We start from the raw sequence: 15000 nt of genomic DNA, 5'->3' as shown, positions 1-15000 counted from the left end.
TCAAGTTGCTGGCAGCATCTGTTTTCGACGGACTATTCCAGCTTCCAACTGTGGATTTAGTTTTGCTGCTGGAAATTAATTGCTTTTCTTCATTTCAGGTATGTCGCTGCTTACATATGTTCGTTCTGTTTTTCTTTACATTTAAATGTGATAAGAGTTGTAAGCAGTAGTTACTGCTGTATTTGTTAAAAACTTTACCCGGGAATAAAATGTGATAAGAGTTGTAAGCAGTAGTTGCTGCAATATTTGTTAAAAACTTACACCGGGAATCGTACAATTTTACATGTAACTAACTGCCTTTCATATCATATCGTTCATGTAAGCGTTTCTTTGATTCCTTAGCTGACTGTACGTTTTCCTTGTAACTGTTGTTTAAATGACCATTTAAAAAAATTAGAACTGTGTCGGATTGTGTATGTTTTTTTTTTATTTTTTTATGAGGTATTTTAAGTTGTGATGCAGACATTCAACTGTACATATTTCCATAGTTCTGCCTTATATTTTTGGCAAGTTTTATATTAGATTATTGCAGTTTGTTGTATTATTAAGACTTTGACTTGGTATGGCTGGAATGAGTGAGTAATTCAGGGCACCGGGTTCAGACTGATCCACTGTTCTAGTGATAAGTGTACTTGTTGACTTGTACTGCTTATAGGTGGTGTACTGCTTACAGGTGGTGTACTTTGTAACAAAGTGACAATTTTATTATGTAGCTAGAGCTTTAAAAACACTGTGAAGTCGTGGTTAATTACTTGTCCCGTGTACATACCTTGTAATCGGCATGCAACTCTTGAAAGTATGCGTAATCACGGAAAACATGGTTCATTTGCACGCTAAGCTAAGCATTTTTTTTTGCTTTGTACCTTGTGGTCTTTCATAAATTAACAAATGATTTGCAGTAGCATTGCCACTTTTTTAAATGCCCAAGGTGGAACATGTTTTGCAGAAATATCAGATTTTGCTGGAGAAAACATACCCATGCCCTAAAGGATAGAAAATATTTTTTTTTCTTTTGCCAAAATAAGTTATTCTTGCAGCTTTAAAGCTGCTTATGCTAGTTCATATAACATTTAGGGGTTTCAGAATAAAAATATTTGTTTTATGCTACTATTAAAGAACACTTAGGAAATATTTATGTCCTAAAATATCAGGACATTTGCCATTTCTTTGATTTTTTTTTTTTTTTTTTTTGCAGGGCACAACTGACCATAAAGTGGGACAGGTGGTAACCCTAATTTGCAGTGAGCTTTAAAGTGCTTTCCTTTAATACATTTCCAAATGTTTAGTTATGGAAGTTTTCTGCTCAATCCCTTAAAGTTTTAACTGAATATTTCAGTATCTGCGTTCTTTTTTCTAGTCTGGGCAGGCGGTCTACCCAGAAATTTGTTTGAAAACTGTAAAGTATATTCTGAATCCTCAGAGCCTCATTTACTAAAGTGAGTGTGTGTACTTAATTGCTGAGGACAGCATACGAACAAGTTCAGCTTAGAATGCCTGTTATTAAGAATTAAACGCATACAGCTTTGTAAGTTGTTAGGACGTCCTACAAAAAGCGGATCTCTGAAGGGATAATAATTATTGTTACTACTCTGCTGATTTTTCAGTGCATTTCAGAATAGTTGTATTGTGGTGGGATAGTGCAATGAAAATCCAGATTAGACCCTTTATTGAAAAATAATGACTTACTATATTCTGCATGCAGTTCATTTTATATGTCCTGTAGACATAATGCTAAATTGTGCGATTGCAATGCAAAATCTGGTCTGTGACCGTTCATTCAGTACTTGGGATGGTAACAATGTTGATTCCATGAGTAAGCATTCTACAATTTAAAATGTAGCAGTGTGTGTCTGTGTGCGTTTGTGTCTGTTTCTCCTTTAGTCAATTTACCTGCTGTGGTGGTACAGTCGTAGAGTTGTTGCCTCACAGCAAGAGGTTCTCCTGTTCCATTCTCAGCTGGAGTGCCTTCTGTGTGTAGTCTGCATGTCCTCCCCACAGTCGAGTGGCCTCCGAAAGACATGCGTGAATGGGTGTGCCTTCGCTGACAGTTGTGCGTCGGGCTGGCAACTTGGAACCATAAAAATCAACTGCCAATCATTAACAGACCAGAGTTCAGCTGTGGCGACCCCTAACCGGCAAAAGACAAACAACCTGCACCTAGTGTGTCTTTCTTTACTGCCCAAAAATGAGTCCGACAGTATTCAACTATCCTACATAATCAACCTCTGATATAAGTTTTGGTCAAGTGTTAACATTATCTACAAGGGTTGCACTGATAATTAATTTCACACTTTGTCACTGATCTACTATATTTAGAATACCGCAGATTAGCTTGGCAAGTAAGACTCCACGCAGGAACTCTGTAATGCCTCAGTAAACAACTATCATTGGGTCCTATTTTTCAAGTAAGAGTAGCAAAACTGTAAAGAATTTTGGTTTCAAATGACTTTTACATGTGCATTTGGTGTATACGTGTTAGATGAGCAGTGTATAAACCATTGTAGTTAAGTGCATATAATCAATTACATACTTTTAGTTTCAATGTATAAATGTTATTTGTATTTTATATGGTATGTTAGCTACATCAGTTAAGTAATATAGGAAATTATGTAATCTGGTTAATCAATTAGTTTAATGGACTATATGTAAGGGCAGTAATCTGCTTAATTAGTTTACAAGAATATATGTAAGGGTGGGTAATTAGAAGTTATGTACCTACCATAACGTTCCATGTTAGTTGTCTTCTCTCGCCTTCTTTCTTGCTGGATGGGTTCGGAGCCGATCCTCGGCTCCGACTCGGCACTTGCTAAGCCCGAGAACTAATTTTACCAGCTCGAGGCAACCCTATATCCCATGATGCAAGGCGGAGATTACCCAGATCTCGTTTGGCAGCTAAAGAAATAGCAATATTTTCTTCCAACTTAAGAGGAGGAAGAAATAACAATACTAAATAACATCATAACCCTCTGGAAGGGATCAACGTAATCTAGTGACACTAGGAGTTGAACAGCTAGAAAAAAGGTAATAACCTCTTAATAGAAGATGTATAATCTTCCCGGTCTGACCAGGCTAGGGGGATGGAGGGCGGGACGCAAGAAAGAAGGCGAGAGAAGACAACTAACATGGAACGTTATGGTAGGTACATAACTTCTAAATGTTAAGTTGTCAATCTCGCCTTCATTCTTGCTGGATGGGACTGCGTCCCTAGCACCTCTATCCTGGGTGGCTCAATGGAACAGACTCTTGAGAACGGTGGAACCAAAATTTGCTCGGTCTCTGGAAACCAAACCTAATTTGTAATGTGAAACAAAGGTATGAGGAGAGGCCCATGTGGCTGCTGCACAAATAGTGTCTATTGGAAGTCTAGCTTGAAAAGCTGTAGATGTAGCTAGAGCTCTGGTAGAATGGGCTTTTGGGTTAGAAACCAACTCTTTGCCTCTGAGCTGATAAATGTAAGTGATCACAGAAGACAGCCACCTAGATAAAGTTACCTTAGAAACTGGAAGGCCTTTCCTGTTCTCTGCATAGGATAGAAATAGTTGATCAGATTTCCTAAAAATTTTTGTCTTGTCCAGATAATATCTGAGCTGGCGGTGAACATCGAGATAATGCAACTTTTGTTCAGCTCTATCAGAATAATTCGGGGAAAAAAACTGGAAGATCAATGGATTGATTTAGGTTAGTCTGCGATGCCACCTTTGGTAAGAAAGACGGATTAGTCCTTAGAGATACCCTGTCTTTGTGGAATATTCGATAGGGAGGGCGAATACAGAGAGCATGAAGCTCAGATACTCTCCTGGCAGATGTAATGGCAACTAGAAAAAGTGTCTTCCAAGAAAGCAATTTCAAAGAACAGGCAGCTGCAGGTTCGAACTGGGGAAGAATCAAGGATGTTAAAATTAAATTTAGATACCACTGTGGTGGGGGGTCTCTAATCGGAGGTTTCAATAAAAAGATACCTCGAAGGAATGCCTTGCAAAGTTTATGTGACATAATGTTGTGGTCCAAAAAGCCTATATGAAAATTTGAAATGGCTGCCAGTTGAACTTTCACTGTGGAAGAAGAGGATCCCGAATTAAAAATGTCAGCTAGGAAGTCCAATACCGAATGAATTGGAGCAGTATAGGGGTCTATGTTCCTAGCTTTTGCCCAGAAAGAGAAACGTCGCTATTTACTAGTGTAGATCTTTCTGGTAGAAGATTTTAGGGAAGCTACTATGATATTCTGTACAGGATTAGAAATCATAGGAAGCCTGGCTAAGGATGGAAGTGGAGCAACCAAGCAGTGAGGTTGAGAGAAGGAATGGACTGGTGCAGTTGACCCGACTGGTGGGTTAGAAGATATGGAACTGGGTCCAGATGCCATGGCTGTACCAATAGGTAATGATGTAGGAACGGAAACCATATCTGTCGAGGCCAATAAGGGGCAATGAGAATCAACTTGGCTCTCAAGGCGGTTGCTTTCTGAATTAGCTGAGGTATCAGCGGAAAAGGAGGGAAGGCATAAAGAAGTCCCCGGGGCCAATCTTGGGTTAGAGCGTCTCTGGGGGGATGGCCTGGAAGGGGGAAGAGAGAGAAGAAGTCTGGGCATTTGCTGTTTTGAGGTGTAGCGAAAAGGTCGCAACAAGGAAGGCCCCACTTCTGAAAAATCTCTTCAGTCACTGACTGTTTGAGAGACCACTCGTGAGGCATGAGAATAGCTCTGCTCAATCTGTCCACTATGATGTTGGATTTCCCGGGGATGTGCGTTGCTATCAGAAACCGGAGAGAGGAGATGCCCATTGCCAAAGTCTGAGAGCCTCTCGACACAGTGGATAGGACTTGGTTCCGCCCTGTTTGTTTATATACCACACTACGGACATATTGTCCGTTTGGACTGCAATAGTTCCTAGGGGAAGAGAGTCGTTGAGGGCTTGCAACGTTAAAAGCACGGCTCTCATCTCCAGAACATTTATGTGCAGATGGTACTCGAAAGGTTGCCAAGTGCCATGGACCATTCTGCCCTGATAATGCCCCCCCCACCCGATCAGGGAGGCGTCCGATGTAACCGTGGCAACCGGGGCAAGAGGAACAAATGGTCTGCCTTGATGGATTTGAGGGGACGATATCCACCAAGTCAGATGTCTTTTGCAAGTTGGAGTTACTATGATCTCGTGATGCATGGGAAGCTGTTGAAAAGACCATTGGGTGAATAGCATCCATTGTAGAAGCCGCATGTAAAAGCGGGCAAGGGGAAGAAGTGTTATGGCGGCCGCCATAAGATCCAGTACTTTCAGAGCAAACCTGGCCTGAATTTTGTTGCTGAAGTGAATCACTTGGACGTGTCTTTGAATGTCCAAGATCCTTTGTTCTGTTAACCTTGCTGAAAGTTGTACGGTGTCCAATCTTGCGCCTATAAAAGTAATAGATTGACAAGGCGACAAGGCAGATTTTTCAAAATTTATAGAAATTCCTAGCCCTCTGCAAGTGTGAATGGTGTAATTTCTGGCTTGGAGAAGCTGATGCCTGGTGGTGACAGTGAGGAGCCAGTCGTCTAGATATGGAAACACCTGGAATCCTTGACGTCTCAGGTGAGCCGTAACCACTGCCATGCATTTGGTGAACACTCTGGGGGCTGTAGTGAGTCCAAAGGGCAGGGCTCTGAATTGGAAGTGACTGGTCCCCCAGCCGAAAGCGGAGAAATCTTCTGGAGCATCTGTGAATATTTGTGTGATAGTACGCATCCTGAAGATCTATCGAGCACATCCAATTGTCCTTGCCCAGAAAGGGCAGAATGGACTGAAGCGTGACCATCCGGAATCTTGATTTCTTTACAAACTTGTTGAGTTTGCTCAGATCTAATATTGGTCTCCAGTCCCCTGTCTTTTTTGGAACTAAAAAGAACCTCGAGTAGATTCCGGATCCTATTTGGTCCGCTGGGACTGGCTGGATGGCTATTTTTACTAGCAGTTTTGATATTTTTAGTACTGCTAGTTCCCTTAGACCGGGTGGAACGTCTGGAAGGGTTCCCTTTTGTTGAATTGGGGTTTGAATAAAGGGAATTTTGTAACCCTCAGATATAACTGACTGTACCCATTTGTCTTGAGAAAGGGAAAGCCAGGCTATTTGGTACAGCGATAATTTTCCCCCGACTGCCTCCGAAGGCGAACAATCGGGCAACATCTCAGGGATGCTGGAAGGGTTTGTCAGAAAGAGGCTCTCTGCTACCCTGATTCTGCGGACCACCTCTGCCCCTAGGGCGGCGTCTATTATTATTACCCCCTCTGCCTCTGGGGGTAAACTGACTTCGTGCGTCAAGCGTGACTCCTTGAGATTTGCGGAACCACATTTTCCCTCCCTTCTGTCCTTTGGGGTAAGGTCTAGAAGGGGTGGAGAAACGGACTCCTACGGCAGAAAGAGTCTTGCCATCTTGTTCGCATCTAGTCAAAGTGTCTTTCACTTGAAGACCGAACAAGGTCGAGCCATCAAAGGGGGACTTTGTGAAAGACGCCTTGAAGGGGTCTGCAAAATTACAAAGCCGCATCCAGGACTGACGCCTTAAAGCCACTCCTGTGCCTGCGGCCCTACTCGCTCCATCGGCTGCATAAGAAATGAGTCGCATAGAGGAGTTAGCAATGGAGTTAAGGATTCCTAGCTGTGAGCTAATCTTATTCTGAGACCCAGCAGCTGACGGATCCTGTAAAACTTCTCCCAACGCTTTAAGAACATCTCTTTGAAGGCGGGTGAAGTGGCATAAGTAGTTCAGCGATCTCATGGCAAAAGTCGCTGAAGAAAAAATCCGCTTACCGTACCTGTCCATAGTCCTAGAATCCTTGTTAGGAGGATGGACAGGTACTGAAGGATCAGCCAATTCCTTCTTGGTGGCAGCAGCCACCACCATGGCATCAACTGGGACACCCTTTGTTAAATATTGTCTATCTTGTGGAGCCGTAATAAATTTTGAAGGTCTCCTAGGGATAGGTTCCACCGAATCTGGAGCCATCCACGCCTTCCGAGCCACTACCTCCATGAGAGGGTCGAAAGGCGGAGACACCCAGGAGGTGGAGGGTCGAGATCCGAACGCCTCCAGGTATACCGACTCGTCCTCGGAAGGATTAAGGGAGGGCCAGTTCCCCCTCTGCTTAAGGATTTCAAGGATGTCTGAAAATGAGACATCCTCAGAGGAGGACCTTGGGGATCCCTCCGGCTCATCCAAGTCAGTATCTGATGTAGTAGACTCAGGGGAGTCTAGATGTTTCCTCTTACATGTCCTCTTACGCGGGAGTTCCCCTGACAGATCAGGAGAAGCCTCGGAAGAGGAAGATATTCCCAATGGGGAAACCTGAGGCGTTAGATCTCTGGGTCCGGGAGCGAGAGTGTGAGAAGAGACGTCAGCAGGCACTGTAGTGGGAGGAGCTGATGGAACTGTCCGTTGACTAGGCCCAGGGGCTAGTACACTCATCACCTCAAAGGCTCCCCCGTCAGAGAGACCAGAAAGTTCCCGCTCTGAAGAGATAGGAACCCCAGGCCTCACCGAGAGGGAAGGCTCCGAGGCAGATGTCGGGGCCGAGCTCACAAACGCCGAAGCTCCAAGAGGGAGAACGGGGTCGGACAAGGGTCCGATGCCACTCGCCCCCTCGGAGCCGACGAGAGAGACCAGACGCCCGGATCCCTCCAATGAAGGTCTCAAGGAGGAAATTGGAGCAGAGGACGACGGAGCCGAAAGGGGTGGTATCTGCTCCGAAGTCACAACGGTGCCGGTTCAGAGGAGCTCCGGCTCCGAGCTCTGTAAGAGAGTCGAAGGAGGAAGGTTTGGTGGATGTGAGATAGCTACCGTCTGTTGAGATGAGCTATGGAGTATTTGGGCCAATGCCTGAGACTTTAATAGTCTACTCACCACTCTCTCGAGGTCGTGATCAGATAGCCTAGATGTCCGAGAAGAACGGCTCCGATGGCTCCGCTCCGAGAGCAAGGGTGATCTCGGAGCCGAATGTATAGATTCCACTGAAGGGGATCGAAATCTCTTTTTTGAGATCAATGGAGCCATCGAAGCCGAAGATAAGTCGGCTCCAGCCGGAGCCGACACTGAGTGTCTGGATTTGACAGTATCGGCGCCGGACAGAGCCGATACTGAGACTGGTATGGGATCTCGAACCTGGTGAGGATGAACCTGTAGCTGATGGCCTGGAAGTCTGAGCCGAAGGCTTAACAGGTTTCGAGGGCTTCCCCGGCGCAGACTTAGTCTGGGAGCTCAAGGGCTTTAATAAGCCCCTTAATATCAGCTTATTTTTTCTCTCCTGCAGGACTCTTGAGCTGAAAGCATGACAGACAGCACAAGAGTCCTGCAGGTGCGAAGGTCCCAGGCAATAAACACAAGAAGTGTGACCGTCTGTCAGAGACATCTTCTGACAGCACGAGTCACACTTCTTGAAGCCTGAGACCTTAGTGTCCTTCGACATAACTGTGTCGATGAAACACCAGTAACACACACAAAAACACTCAGTCCAACAAATTAAAATAAACAGGGATAAACACACAGTCATACACAAACAATCCCTGACAGGAAAAAATTTAGGGAGGGGAAGGCCTAAGGCCCAACTAGGGATAATTTACTCAAAAAGAAGGGAACACTGACGGGAATAGGGCTAAAGTAAGTAGTTAATTAACAAAATACAAATATATATATATATATATATATATATATATATATATATATATATATATATATAAATTTAAAGGGGGGTAGACGAAAAGTCTCAAACTGTTCACTTACTGTTCACTTACCTAGAGCTGGTAAAAGAAGGCACCTCGTTAGCGAAGCGGCAAACGAGATCTGGGTAATCTCCGCCTTGCATCATGGGATATAGGGTTGCCTCGAGCTGGTAAAATTAGCTCTCGAGCTTAGCAAGTGCCGAGTCGGAGCCGAGGATCAGCTCCGAACCCATCCAGCAAGAATGAAGGCGAGATTGACAACTTAACATTGAATGTTTATTATTATTATGAAGAAGTCTAAGTGAAAGCACTCCACAATAAATTATTACATACTGTATATGAGTGTGGCCTGATGTATTTGTGGGAGCTGGTATCAAAGTGCCTTGTAGGTTAGTAGTCAGCACCTCAGTTTCCTACTATTTGTTTTTGATATGTAGTATTGCTTTTTTTTAATTTATGATCAAAACATCCCTTTCGTTGAATGTTCACATAGGTGAATGTTAACAAGGCTATATAAAATCAAAATCCTAGTTAAAATATTATACAGCATAATTTTTGGATATTCTTGTAAGGTCTGAATTCAGTAAAATAGTGTACAGTAAAAGATAAAGACTACATAGCATAGGTTCATAGGTAGGTACTAGGCTACTGGCCCTGGGGACTTTATAAGCCTTAACCAAAAAGGTACCCTGGCTTTCGCCAGCCAAGCAAATTGTTTTCCTGTGCCCCTGTCTAGCAGAGCCACAGAGGGTGAATTTCCTATTTCCCATCCAATCATCAAGATTTTTCCTGAAGAGTGCTAATGAGGAGCTTTGCTTGATATACAGACAGGTAGTGCATTCCATAGTATGGGACATCTCTGGGACAGGAATCTATCCCTCCATCATGTTCTGTTTATTGTGGTGACAAGGTTTACGTCTGAGTATGCAGATCGGAGTGATTGTGATTTCTTTAAGTGGAGCATGTCCAACAGCTCTGGGTTTGACATAGCTTTGTGTGTTAGGCAGAGATCACCTCTGAGTAGGGGATATGTGACAGAGTACAGCTGGAGTTTTTTGAGACTGTCTGCGTAGGGCATCTGTTTGAGGCTGGTAATTCTCTTAGTTTGAGGCATTTCTGTGGCCTTTCCAGTTGTTGTAGATGTCTTGTGAGGACATCAAAAGGGGCGCTGTACTCTCTAATGGGTCTAATGAATGATGAGTACGGGGGAACAATGACCTCATTTTTTCTTGCATGAGAAATCTTTTATGATGTGGTGTGCCATGTAGAAGGATTTCCCCGAGTACTGTGCTGATGTGATTATCAAAGGAGAGACTAATGTCCACCTGTGTCCCAAGGTCTCCTATCACACTTTGCTGTTTGCTATGTGGTAGCTCATGGCTACAGAGTTTTTACCAAAAGGGATGCCAATGCACTTTTTGGCATGGAGCTTGAGGCCATGAGTTTAGTGACCCATCTTGTCACATAGGGATTTATACCTAGTTTAGTCAGTTTATCTATAATTCCAGAGTGGGTGATGGTGTCCAGCCTTGCCAAGATGCAGATAGGCTATGTGAACCACCTTTGTCTGTGGCTTTGGTGACTGCAACAGAGAAGTCTATTAGGTTTAGGAGACATGATCTGGGTGGGGTATAGAGTTTGAAGTTTACCTATGTCTTTGTTAATAAGTTCCATGATGATACGTTTCATGGCCTTGCAGACCAGGCTAGTTAGGATAATGTGGCGGTACTACCCTGGGTTTGTGGTGTCTCCCCCTTTTGTGGAGTGGGATAACCATCGCTGTGTGCCATTCAGTGGCACAAAGCCTGAGGTGAGCCTATGATTGAACATGGTGCTTAGGTGGGGTGCCAGTTCATTCTTTAGTTCTTGTAGAACGCAGCCAGGGATGTAGTCAGGTCCCATGGATGCTCCGTTCTTGGCTTTGGAGAGTATTTTTAACCTGTGCAGCCGTGATTACAGGAACTTTGCTTTCTTCCGGTATGGAGATGGTCCCTTTAGGGGGTGAGAGAGGTATAACTTTAGCATTGAAGCTGTCTGCCAAGATGTTGGCAATATCAGTTGGTTCTGTTTTAGTGCCATTCTGCTGTAACTCAGAGCAGATCTGAGTGTTGCCATTGAAATTCTTGACATAGCTATCGAATGCACTGTGGTTGTCCTTAGAATCAGTGGCGTTTTTGTTTCTTAACTAGCTTTGGAGGACTTTGACTGATCGCATCTTCTTACTGAGGCTGACTGTCAGGGGGGGGGGCCCTCCAATCATGGGATTTTACTCTATTTATTATTATTTTTTTTTTAACAGTGTATTTTTTCTGTAGCAGAGTTTGTTTATGGCAGGGGACCACCAGATTGGCTTCCTTTTTTGGGAGGATAGCATCTTGGTTCTGTTAGGGATAGCACGATCCATGCACTCGTGTAAGTGATTATAAAGTGCATTTTTGTAGGATTCAGCAGTCGTACCTCTGTCCATCTGCATGGGTGTCTGAAGCAGAGACTAACAATTATAAAATGTCACATACACTATATAAGATTGTGATTGCTTCGAGGTACACAAGAGTGTTGTGTAGAGACACAGTTGGCCTTAAGTTTTTAGCTCCTGGAAAAAGCGATATTGCTGTTAAGCACCCTTGATGGAAATACTGATTTTCAGCACTCACTCAACAGTAGAAAGCTAACGAAGTAGACATACTTAGTTAAGCTGTCAAGTATAGTGCTATGAATATTCTGCTAATGAAATATGCTGTATGTGGACATGTGTACACAGTTTGTATAGTGCTGACATAGTATGTTGTAGGGTAAGTATGTGGCTGTTATGCATTTGTTAGGACATAGTGGTACTAAACAGTCTGTATAGCTCTGCTGTAGCATGTTATAGGATCTCTACATGTCTGTTCATAGGCTGTTGATCTGTGATGATTTTAAAAAGCCTAGCCTTACATTCCTGTGGTATTTTTTACCCCTTATCCATTTTCATATGAGTAACCCAAAGGTAGACAGAGCGGAGAGACATGCTGGGACATTTACTTGTTGCCCCTATCCGTGAGAAATATGGGTGCAAAACTAGGTGTGAATTACAAGTTTCCCATTTGTTTGCAGTTACCCTACTGTTTATAAACTATGCAATATTGAAGGAAGTAAGAAATTACAACAGTGGACACATTTGGGTCAAAAGGGATGGCACTCCCCATATAAAATCCCAAACCCTGAACAACTTGGTCAATTCTTAGGGTAATGTTTTCATTGTGGTACTTCCCAGGACTGGATAGCTTCCCAAAGGATACAATAAGACATTCGTTGGTATTTACTTTTAGTCCATGATTTTGTCATCAGTTACTTACATGGGAGAAATGTTTATGCAGGATGCTAAGTCACTTGGAGATTCATTGACTGCTCCTATCTTGCAGTCATCTAAGCTTAGTCAGCCAGAGCAGTTACTTACATGGGAGAAATGTTTATGCAGCATGCTAAGTCACTTGGGGATTCACTGACTGCTCCTATCTTGCAGTCACCTCTAAGCTTAGTCAGCCAGAGCCCTTTGGTAGTAGCTTATAATTCAGTAAAATGGATGCCAAGAAGGAGATGCTCCAGCACAGAACCCTGGTCACTCCAATAGTGACTGGTTTATTTGTAGAGGTAATGTACTCTATTTTGATTTCCTGGTTTTTATTTGTGAGACATTTTGGCAATCCATCTATTGAGTTAAGTTTTTAAAGTGTTCGTTCCCAGCATATGTAGATTTCTACTATATCAACATGAGAAATTATGCCAAAAACTATGGCCAAGCAGATGTATACTGTGTGTACCATTTCCCTTCATCTATTGCTTTGATGACCTTTTAAAAACATGCACCAGGTTGTCTGCATGACCTGCCCTTGATGAATCCAAACCAATATGGGTTCAGTGTATGGAGGTTCCCGATATCCTGCTCGATTACTTCCCTGATTAATATTTCCATTTATGGGTTCATAGGTCTTTACTATGCTAACGACCTCAAGAGCCTTTTTAAGCCTAGTCAGGCATTCAACATTTCTGACAATTTCTTAAACCCTTTAGAAGTGAGAGCACAGGCCTGACAGATTAATCATTTACAGGCTACCTGTGTCCATGTAAAGAACTGGGTGCCAAATGAAGGATGCATTTCCGGTTTCCCATCCAATTGTCCAAGTTGCACTTGAATTTCAGTTAGAGAGGAATTTTCCTTCACATGGTTCATAGGTTAGTACTAAGCTAAGTGCCCTTGCAAGCCATTTTAAGCCTAGCCAATTAACCCTTGTGAGACACAAACCCTGCACCTTGTGTTTGTTAAGCTTCGCAGGTTGAAAGGGTGGCCTGTTGCATAGACTGGGTACTCTCTGGGATACATACCTATCTCTCCATCAGGTCTTATTTATATCATAGGCAAGGTTTAATTCTTTAGAATGGGTAAGTCTTGTAGTGTTTGTTTTGTGTATATGCAGGAGGTCCATCAGAGTAGGGTTTGCCAATGCCCTGTATGACAGAAATTGATCTCCCCTCAAAAGCTTGTAGGACAGAGAATACAAGGGTAGGGGCTTGAGTCGGTCAGCATAGGACATATTAATTATGCCCTTTAATTGTTTTATTGAGCTACCTGTGTGGACATTCCAGTTGTTAAATATGCCTGGTTAGGTGTATACCAAAGGTGGCTTTGTACTCAATGGTCTGATCAATGCCAAATACAGTGGAACAATGATTGCATTAGACGTAGGTGCCATACCTTTGTTTATAAGTGGCACAACATAGAATGATTCCCCTCACTGCTGTAGACATATGATGATCAAAGACTAGATTATTATCTAAGTGTGTCCCTAAGTCCCTGACTGCTGTGTCAACTCTTAGTGGTGTGTTGTTAATTTCACAGTTACCAGAGATGGACAACTTCCCAGAAGGTACTAATTATGCATTTATTGCCATTTAGTTTTTGTCCATGGCTCAGACATCAGCTGTTTATCTCTCTCAGCCCCTTCTGGAGAACATTTTGTCAGTGTGAGATTCAATGACAGCTCCTAAATTGCAATCATCTGGAAAATGTTTTCAGTCAGAGACCACTGACATTGGCCGTGACCTGTGAGAATTAAATGGCGAAAAGGAGCATTCCAATGAATGATCCGTGTTGCACTCCACTTGTGACTGTGCTCTTTGTAGAGGTCGACTGCCACTTCTAACTTCCTGGGTCCTGTCTGTGAGCCACTTTGGTATCCACCAACTGACATCTGGGTTTGTACCTAACCTCTTGAGTTTGTCAACAGTGCTCTAGTGGGATATTGTCAAAAGCCTTGGCCAGGTCAAGGTAGGCAGTCTGCATGATTTTTTCCCTCATCTGTTGTTTTGGTGACCTTGTCAAAGAAGTCCACGGCATTGGTTTAGTCAAGGGCAGATGATGCCTACTCAAACTGTGTAGGGTCCAGTGTCTGTAGTTTTAATATATATCTACTGATCATTTCCATGATAATTCTTTCCATGACTTTAGATATAAGACTATTGAGACTTGTGGGTCTGTAATTTCCATGGTCTGTAGATGGCCTGCTTATGTGCAGAGGGATGACCGATGCCTTTTCTCCATTCATGAGGCATGAAGCCTGTTTGGAGGCTACAGTTGATATAGTAATTCCAGAGGCCATGATGGTCATGTTTTATGCTATTTAGAAGGCATCAAGGGATATTGTCTGTGCCCAGTTCCCTAGTCGTAGTAGGGGGAGTTAGATTTGTTAATTTTCCTGAGGGAAGGTTGAGGTGGAGAGACTAGTGAAGTGCGAGCTGAATCAGACAGGAGGTTTGCTATATCTTCTGGCTCAGTATAGGTGGTTCCATTTACAATGACCTCTGCACACAATTGTGTATTGCCTTTGAGGTTGCAGACATAGCTAAAGAATGCTTGGTGGTGGTTAATGGACTGGGGGGACAAACTTGCCTGAAATTTGGCTTCGGTATACTTTTTTGTCCTCTAAGTGGTTTGTTTATTTTGAGAGTGTTTTTATCCTGCAGGGTGCTGCACCTCTTAACTTTTGCCATGATTTTCTTCCTCCTGTTATAAACTTCAATTGACTTTGTGATTCAACCATGCTTGTATAGTGTTTTTGTCAACAGTTCTGCACAGGCATAAGTATAATTTGGCTTTATAGGGGCCAGAACTTTAGCACGGTTCTCACTTGATAGCAGGAGGTTAGCCTTAGAATAGTTACTGTACAGTCCATGTTTAGCTGAGAATCCAGGTTTTATTTTTACTTCAAAGGAGACCATTTTTTTGGTGTGACCTTACCGGGGAAGGCATTACAGTGGGGGGTGTGCAGCAGTC

The 15000-nt window shown here is 43.1% G+C and overlaps 1 protein-coding gene across 3 annotated transcripts in view; it reads right to left on the bottom strand.

Annotated features, from left to right (window-relative positions):
* The window catches only part of SPC25 (SPC25 component of NDC80 kinetochore complex), a 450334-nt gene that overhangs the window by 409181 nt on the left and 26153 nt on the right, over positions 1-15000 (bottom strand). The window lies entirely within an intron of this gene.

The sequence above is a fragment of the Protopterus annectens genome, chromosome 6.part1 (genome assembly GCF_019279795.1).
Source record: "Protopterus annectens isolate FY-2018-M chromosome 6.part1, PAN1.0, whole genome shotgun sequence".
NCBI classification, from domain to species: Eukaryota; Metazoa; Chordata; order Ceratodontiformes; family Protopteridae; genus Protopterus; species Protopterus annectens.
Note: the sequence above shows the minus strand (reverse complement) of the source record. Positions and strands in the feature narration are given on the sequence as shown.